General features: G+C 31.3%; 1 long non-coding RNA gene across 1 annotated transcript; it reads left to right on the top strand.

The window, feature by feature from the left end:
* Positions 1-13: 13 nt before the first annotated feature.
* Positions 14-7107, top strand: LOC129001971 (uncharacterized). The gene is made up of 3 exons (XR_008491517.1): positions 14-76; positions 6128-6319; positions 6861-7107. It is a non-coding gene; the product is annotated as an uncharacterized LOC129001971 (long non-coding RNA).
* Positions 7108-9041: the final 1934 nt, after the last annotated feature.

Raw genomic sequence — 9041 nt, 5'->3', positions numbered from 1 at the left:
AGTTATTGATTTAAAACATCGAGATAACTATTTCATTAGGTCAGTTTCACTCAACTCATCAAGTGGTGAAGTTTAGGTAAGAAAATGAAAATATATATATTTTTAAGACAACTTCTATTTTTAGTCAAATTGTTATGATACCTAATTTACTATTGCACACTATTATATATTGGTAAAACCATTGACTATACACAGAGTAGACTTCCAATAGAATGTAAAAATTATTTGAAGCCAAGGAAATAGATGAGGCTCAGGACTATCTCACCATAGGGTACTAGAGGTGCTAGCATTAACTATTGGATGCTGAAGTTGTATTATTAGTCAAAGGTACTAGTGTATTGGGTGAATCCCATAATCTAAAACATGCGCGTGTACGTGCAAACTTTTATTTTCGTCCAAAGATTTTTGATTTTGTAATAGAAAATAGGGTATTTGGCCACAAGAAATTGATTGCAGTTGGACACAATTCTGGGAAATCTGGTTTCTGTCCTACAGCCCTTGAAAGTGCCCATGTTATCGTCAATACCTTTTTGTAGCGGCAGTTAACAAAACAGCTGTTACAGGTTATTTTTATTGTCATAATAATTTGATTTGAAGGGTAAACAAAAATAACTGCATTGGTAAGTTTGGACTAAACATTTTAAAGAATAGTTGTATTTAGTTAGTTTATTATGTACATATTAGTGTTAAATTTTCAAGGTTAATTTTTGAGATTAAAAAAGAAACGAGGAAGACTTCTGAAGTGAAAATATTTACAGAATTTGTAAGGGAGAGAAGCTACAATCGATCACCGAGAAACAAATTGTAAACAAACCAGATCCAACCAGCTCAAATGTCCTCAAACCTCTTAAGTCGTGGATTTAGAGATAGTTTATTGAATAAGCATAATGCATCCACATTGCAAGCGGAAAATATTCAAAAATTTGAAACACCGCGCAATCCTTGCTACGCTTAATATTGAAACTGTAAAGATAAACAAGGAAATGATTCAAATGCTACTGGGCAATAAGAAGGTTTGCAAAAGTTTTGATTAAATAATTAACCTAATTAACAAAAGCTTTATTGAAACCGAGCGAAGCTCAGTTTCCAGGTACTATTGATTAAAATCAATGCCAACAGCTGATTGATTTATCACTTGAAACAGAATATCGTCATTGGTTGGTAGACAATCTCAACAGATTGCACCACTTTTTTGGGTACAAATTTTTAATTATATGGGAAGTCTACTCTGTGTATAATCAATGGCAAAACTCATTTAAACCTTTAGAATATTTACTACTATATAGTGTGTTTGTTAAATAATATATGGGCCACGGCATGGTGGAAGGAAAAAACATAGGTGTGCTATTCCCACATATTCTGATGTCACTCGGATTGCAAACAAAAGATCATCTGATTGTAACTGTGAAATTAGTAGGTATTTGTTTTTATTTGATTGTTATTGTTTTTATAATAAAAAAAATAAATCAAAACAAATACATGTACTAATTTGACAGTTACAATCAGATGATCTTTTGTTTGCAATCCGAGTGACGTCAGAATATGTGGGAATACCACACCTATGTTTTTTCCTTCCACCATGGGGCCACGGGGTATGATATAAATAAAAAATACCCCCGCCGCAGCATACCTATACAGACAAAGCAGATTTTTATTTGACCCATTGAATTTTTACCCTTTTAGGGACAATTGTCATACCATCTGTGGGTAACATTTACTAGAATTAAATTTGGAAAAACAAATATAAATCATAAATAAAGAACAAAGAACATTTGATGTAACAAAGGAGACATAAAGAGGGCAGTTTTTAAATTATTATGTTTGGCTAAAAGTTTAAATAGTAATTTGTCTGAGTATTAGCAGTACCCTACCATCTCTGTAAACAAAGACCTAAAGTTAATAATTTATGAAAACGATTCACAGGGTATACAATGATACTGATTATATACTAAAGGTTATCCTAATCATCATATTATCTTATCATGTACTTTATCTTACTTTGTGTACATTTTTTTACCAAAGTTAAAAATTTAAAATAAGTTTTTGCCTCAATACCGTATACAGGGTTCTCTTGTGAATCTAATAAAGCGCTTTTTGGTTTTAATACCTTTTTATAATAACTTTTTCACTAAACTCTGAAATAAATTGTTCCTCCCCTAAAAGCCTGAAAGGTAACAAGCAGTTCTCGTTTAAAATTACAAAAGTTTTCCAATCAAGAGGTTGACCAGTCAGGATCTGTTCCTCTCATCCCAACAAATCTGTTTTAATTAAACTGCAAAAAATAATATCGAAGCTTTTTTGAACGCTTTTCAACCCTAGGCGTTCACACCCGGTTGGACTTCATCCCGCCAATAATTGTAGTCATGGATCATGGTTTAGATTGATTCTGAAATAACGCGAGGAATTTCAATTTATTGACAGGTTGAGGTCAGTAAACGTTTCCCGACTCGGCAGTTTGTTGTGTCAATCAGAAGCGATCCATCCATTTGATTTGATTGGAGCCTATAACTCATTGTTGAGCGCTTTGTGGAACTGTAATTTCAATCATAGGGGTGTTTTGTAATAATGTAGCTATTTTTTCCATTGTTCTTGATAGTATGGTTTGTAAATTATCCTATTCACATTTTGCCAGCTTTGTGTGGCATTTTTAGGGCGTCTTATGATGTCTCGCCAACACTAACACTATGGTCTATGAGTGAAAATTTAAAAACGTACATTTTCATGTCCCTGGCCTTTTACTTCGTAGATACTGGATTTGTAGTTTATTATTATGTGTTTTAATATTTTTTGGGACGGGGGCAACATGTTACACACATTTATTTGGTTTTAAATAGGTTCTAGGTATTTTTTTCGTATTTTTAAAGTTTCAAAATTCACGACCATGACGTGTCCCTAGGGTACATTTTCCAACTTTCACGCTGTTTTTAGACTAATTATTCATGCCGATATATATAAAGCAATATTTTTATGTCATCAATGGTTATTAAACTTACAAAAAAGGAGCATATTATAATTTTATTGTCATTACAAACTGACTACCATGACAAAATAAGTCTGTCCCTCGATTTGGCGTCACGACCATTTGGGGAAAATTTTCAACTTTGGAGCACGACAGTGGCAAGCCTGGCGTCGATGGAGTCAGTTGGTTTTAAAGAGTAGTTCGGGGTGTACGTCAGGATTGTAGTGCCGGTCGTTTCGAGTTGAAAGGAGGAATTACAAGATTAATAAAGGAAAGATAGTGTTTTTTGTAATTTTGGTGTGTCCATGACCGTACGTAGTCATTCGATGAAGTAGACATGGTGTTAATTTTTGTTTATGAGATATTTCAATTGCTAGATTAACCTAGAAGTCCACTTTGTATCCTCAAACATGAGGTGCTGGGCTACCGCCAGAACAGAGCCAAATAACACGTAATTTCACGACCAAAGTTTCACGACCATCGCGGGTTTTTTCACAACCAATCCAGCCTTATGGATTATAGTGTGTTTGGTCGTGACAATAACTTTAATATAATTGTAAATTGAACAGTTTAGTTCAATTGAAACACATATTTTTATTATAACTAACAGGATAATTGAAGGATTGTTTAGAAAGATTTAGATTATTCCAGACAATTCACGACCGTACCGCTTGTCCCTGACCACCACGTTTGTGATTTCTATCATAAAAATTTCAAAAGTTAAAATATCGTCATATTTCAATGTTTTATACACAAAAGAAGCACACCTCTATACAAACATAACGATTTTTCGGGTCTCAGGTAAGTTTTTTCGGAGTTATACAAACTTAAAAAGATTTTATTAGCTTTTTTTCAATTTTTTGAGTTTTTTTATTTTTTTCTAGAAAGACCAAATATACCAAAAGCTCAGTGACCTTTTTATTGTATAATGGCCATAAAAGTAAATTAGTTTATAGCAAAACATAGTCATAAAAATAATATTAACTATTTTTAATATTCATTGAAACGTCCGTTATGGTCGTGACAGGATTTTGTGTTTTTCCACTAAAGATGTTCTTTTAAAAAGAAACTACCTAAGATATTGCGTTACCATGGACATTTTATGAAACTTCAAATGTTAATGAAATAAAAAAATAATAAACGTTTTGAAAAAGGGGGAAAAAATTTGCAAAGTGCTTTTCCTGAAAACGTACGTTTTTAAATTTTCACTCCTATATTTACAAATATTTACTCTTGTCATCGTTGCAGTTTTTGAAAATAATCAATACAAATAAGGCACTACCTATACAGGGTGATTTGTACTCAGTGTGACAAAATTTTTTTGATGTAAGTACAAAGTAAATGAAGTGTGATGATGCATATCAAATTTTCCTAGTCTCAAAATTAGCGTCCCAAAAAATTATTTTATGTTTTTCAAAAATAACCATGTTTTTAAACTTAATACAGCGATTTCTCAATTACCTGTATATTGATTTGAGTAGATAATGTAATTTTCGCGTTCTACATTAAATTTTGAACAAGAATAATGGAAAATGACGGAGGATCAGTTGTAAAAACTCCATTGTAAATAGATTCAAAGATAACAATTAAGATGTTTGATAAAAATTTTAAAACCAATGGTCTATTGCATTTTTCACACCCTGTATACAAGAAAGTGTCGGAATATGTTAAAAACTGTGCCATTTTATAAGCTTTCCAACCATATGCTACACTATTGAGGTTTAGATATTTTTTTGTTTGTTTTAGTGGTTTGAATACCAAAAAACAGGGAACTTTTAACTGTTTTTACTGTTCAAGCTGAAACAAAAATACAACTTTTTTATTAATACAAGCCGACTTTCTGTGTATTAAATGTTAAAGACACTATGCTTTGTAGTATTCAAACCATTAAAGCGTACATAATCAGACATAAACCTCAATAGTGTAGCATATCGTTGGAAAGCTTATAAAATGGTGCAGTTTTTAACATATTCCGACACTTTCTTGTATACAGGGTGTGAAAAATGAAATAGACCATCGTTTTTAAAAGTTTTATCAAACATCTTAATTTTTATCTTTGAATCTATTTACAATGGAGTTTTTACAACTGATCCTTTGTCATTTTCTATTATTCTTGTTCAAAATTTAATGCAGAACGCGAAAATTACATTATCTACTCAAATCAATATACAGGTAATTGAGAAATCGCTGTATTAAGTTTAAAAACATGGTTATTTTTGAAAAAACATAAAATAATTTTTTGGGGAGCTAATTTTTAGACTTGGAACTTTTGATATGCATCATCACACTTCATTTACTTTGTACTTACACCAACAAATTTTTGTCACACTGAGTACAAATCACCCTGTATAAAATAATACCATTGAAAAACACTGAGCATAAACATTACTAGCAATACCATAACAAATAAATATATGAAAAAAGTTATGTCTTCTTTTTTGAACAACTTTTTAGCAAATACCAATTGAATACAAGCAAATGTTGGCATTAGCTTTCAAAACTAGCATAGTGTTTGGAGAGACATGCAATATAATTTTAAATTCAAATACCTTTTTAGCACAAACAAGTTTTGAACTCCCTGTGCTGATGAATGTTGATTTAAGTTCCTGCTTTGAAAACAGGATTTAGGGTATTTAACTTGTGCCCTCATCAACTCCGCAGAGCAGATTCTTGATTATTTACTGACTTATTAGTGGCTCCACTTTAGCCTTCTGGTCTGCCTTTGGAAGTTAAATAAGCTTTGTCATCAACCAGGAACTTTATTTTATTCAGTCAATTAATTGTTCTTTACCAATGCAATTAAAGCTGCATTTTAAAACCATTTTTTTAATTTTTGCAGATATTTTAAGCAAAGAATACAAACCCTGTATTCATTGTTCTAAATGTTAACATATTTTTTTGTGTTGGTAAAACAGCTGTATTGAAAGAAAAAGTTCCAGGTTCCAGATTCAAAAGTTAAAACCATTTATAGCTATGGAATAGTGGTTACAAAAAGTTAATTTATAACAAACTTAGGAAGTGATGAACAACTGGTTAGTTTACAGGAAAAAGTGCACTAAGGTATGACATAAATGATAGTAAAACATTTGAAGGTTGCCAAAATATATATGGGAAAACTGTGAACCTGATTTAAGAATCACACAGTAGTGTCACATTCGGTTGTTACAGAGTCTAGTAAAAGATGGCAGTTACATGGGGTGGCCGCAAAGAAACTACATTTGAAAATAGGATGGGTGATCCAAAAGACCCCAACGTTACAGTCATTGATGAAAATACTGATCCTAAACTCTTCATGAAGCAGTACATTTTACTGGCTAGACCTGCAATAAAATCAAGTGATGGACTTCCCCACCCTTACAAGTATGTATACACTTAATCATACATCAGTAGTTCTTTGTAGCATACACACATCAGAATGTAATAAAACACAGATATTAGATGAAAGATTTCTTCTTGAAAGATTCTTGATTGTGTGGTGTTTCAATGTTGTATGACATATATTGTTTTCCTCTCTAATGTACAGGCTAAAAGAAGCACAACAGAAATGCTGCTGATAAACTATAATTTAAACAATTAGATCGAAACATTCATGTTTAAGGCATGGTATTAGTTTTAGCTATACAAATGTCATAAATCATGCTTACAAAAAAAAAAAAAAAGAACTAACTAATAACTAAATAACTAATGTAGAGCAATAGAAGGAACAAATATTTAGTTTTAACAGCATGTCATAAAATTTAATTTCTTTACAGAAACTATTGTTTTAAGAAGCTACTATCTATTAGGTATATCGATAGACATTATAGATATTATAGATAATATAGATATCATTATATCGTTACGAGTAGAATAGGTTCAATGCTGTCAGTTTATATTGAACTTTGTTACTTTTTTGTTGCAGTTGGTTCAATATCCAAAGAGGAAAGTATCCAGTACCAAATATTGACGATGAAACGTTATTTTAACTGTGAATAATTTGAGACCCAACTAATTTAAAAATAACCTAGCTTATAAGTGTAATTTGTTTTGTTGAAATCAAATGATATTGAAATACAAAAAAATAGACAGTAATAAGGTACGATAGTGAATTTGTGGTATTTGACTATATTATTTGTATTTATTAGTCCTGTAAATAAACTATTGTAAATATGGTTGTTTTCAAACTCATTTAAGTGGAATAACTCGTCAACTATACAGCACATCGCAAGGCAGTTAACATTTAGTCAAGGATCCTAAGAAAACTAACAAACAATAATTAATTCCCTTTTGTTGTATTTTTTCTTGAGCTAGAAATGTTGAGTATCACTCTAGTATACAATTCGCCAGCTTGTGTGTCATATTGGCTCTCGACCAAGGTACCAGTCACTAGTGAGGTGTGTAAATAGTTGTTAATATAGACATTAGAGTAAGTGATAAGAAGATAGTGTAGAAAGATCCCCTTGAAGATGCCTCAGAAGCTGGTGAAATGTACTTATGGGATGGGGATTATCTGGTGATTGCTGAGGTTTCTGAACCATACAAGATCACTTTTTTGGTTTGGTATGAATGGATTTTGGTTTTCATTGACAACCATTTGGATTTGGACTTCAACAGTTTTCCTAAAGACCAATATTGTACACCTAATATTATACCAGTTGGCATTTTTCCTTTCTAACTAACATTATGGTATACCATCAGACAGACATTCAACCATAAATAAAGTATAAACACCCTAAGCCACTTCTCTTTAATAACATACGATAATTTGCTAGAAAAACATTCCTCTAACATGAGGTCAAATTATCGTAGCACAATATATTCAGACAGATACTATTTCTATATTATATACCATGTTCTAAAAAATTATAAATACCAATTGTTAGTTGAACAAAATAACTGCATTGCTCTGAAACAAACCTAAAATATTAACGTCATCTGCTAGTGAATAAAAAGATAACTAACTAAATTACAAACTAAATTAGCAAAAAAAATAACTGAAACCCATAATTAAAATAATTATGGTCTCCCCATTCCCTTTCTTTATAATAAACTTTCTTTTTAACAGAAGATTTAAGAACATCCATTAAGTGGTTGATTCACAAACCATGGGCAAAAAAACCTCATCATATTTTAATATATAAAATATTTTATTTTTATTTTTCAATTTAGTTCTTTTATTACTGCTGTAGCAGTATGGCTTTGAATATCATACCGTACTTAATAAACAGTGTGTTAAAAAAGTCCCGGAACGGCTTAATATTTGTTTAACCAAAATAGATATGGAGGTACAGTTTTGTATAAAGATATCAGATATTAAGATACAGATATCTATCATAAAAACCAACCTTTTTAAGCAATTATCAATTTTCCTCTCCTCCAGGGGGACGGCCCACAAGGAGTAAGAAGTAAATCTTTAAAGTAAGCATAGGTTGAGATGCACATCAAATTAAAGCTCTTTGTTAGTAAAACACAATGCCGCAAACCCGAAATCAAACGGACAACCGAGTCCAAAATAATGACAACCATTCAAAGATTCAACTATTCAATAACTTACCAGGAAGCCGCTAGAAGTCAGAAGAAAACCAAAAACGTATGCATAGATTGATATGCACATCAAATTAAAGGGCTTTTTTAGTAGAATACAATGCCGCAAATTTGAGCTCAAAATAACAAGTGAGTAAAAATTGGAAGCCGTTTAAAGATTCAAGATGGCAGATACAAGAAAAGATGGCAGATACAAGAAATCTTTGAACGACTGCCATTTTCGACCAAGTTGTCCGTTCATGTCAAAATTTGCGGCATTGTATTCTACTAGTAAACGCCTTTAAGGTGATGTGCATATCAATATCTTCTGAGAGGAAAATTGATAATTGCTTTAAATGTAGGTTTTTATGATAATGATAAATATATAGATACAAAAATGTACTACCGTATCTATTGTGGTTAAAAAAATACTAAGCCGTTACAGGACTTTTTTAACACACTGTATTTGGTAAAATGGTAAACAATTATCATAATAATCCATGTTTATAGAGAATGGTTTACTTTATAATTGAACCGTTCACAAAACTTTACAACTAAAATCTTTTTATTTAATGTTTAA

This window comes from Macrosteles quadrilineatus, unplaced genomic scaffold, assembly GCF_028750875.1.
Source record: "Macrosteles quadrilineatus isolate MER2022 unplaced genomic scaffold, UCM_ALF_1.0 Scaffold_9__3_contigs__length_116548681, whole genome shotgun sequence".
In the NCBI taxonomy this organism is placed as follows: domain Eukaryota; kingdom Metazoa; phylum Arthropoda; class Insecta; order Hemiptera; family Cicadellidae; genus Macrosteles; species Macrosteles quadrilineatus.
The sequence above is the reverse complement of the archived record's forward strand: the minus strand, read 5'-3'. Positions and strand labels throughout refer to the sequence as shown.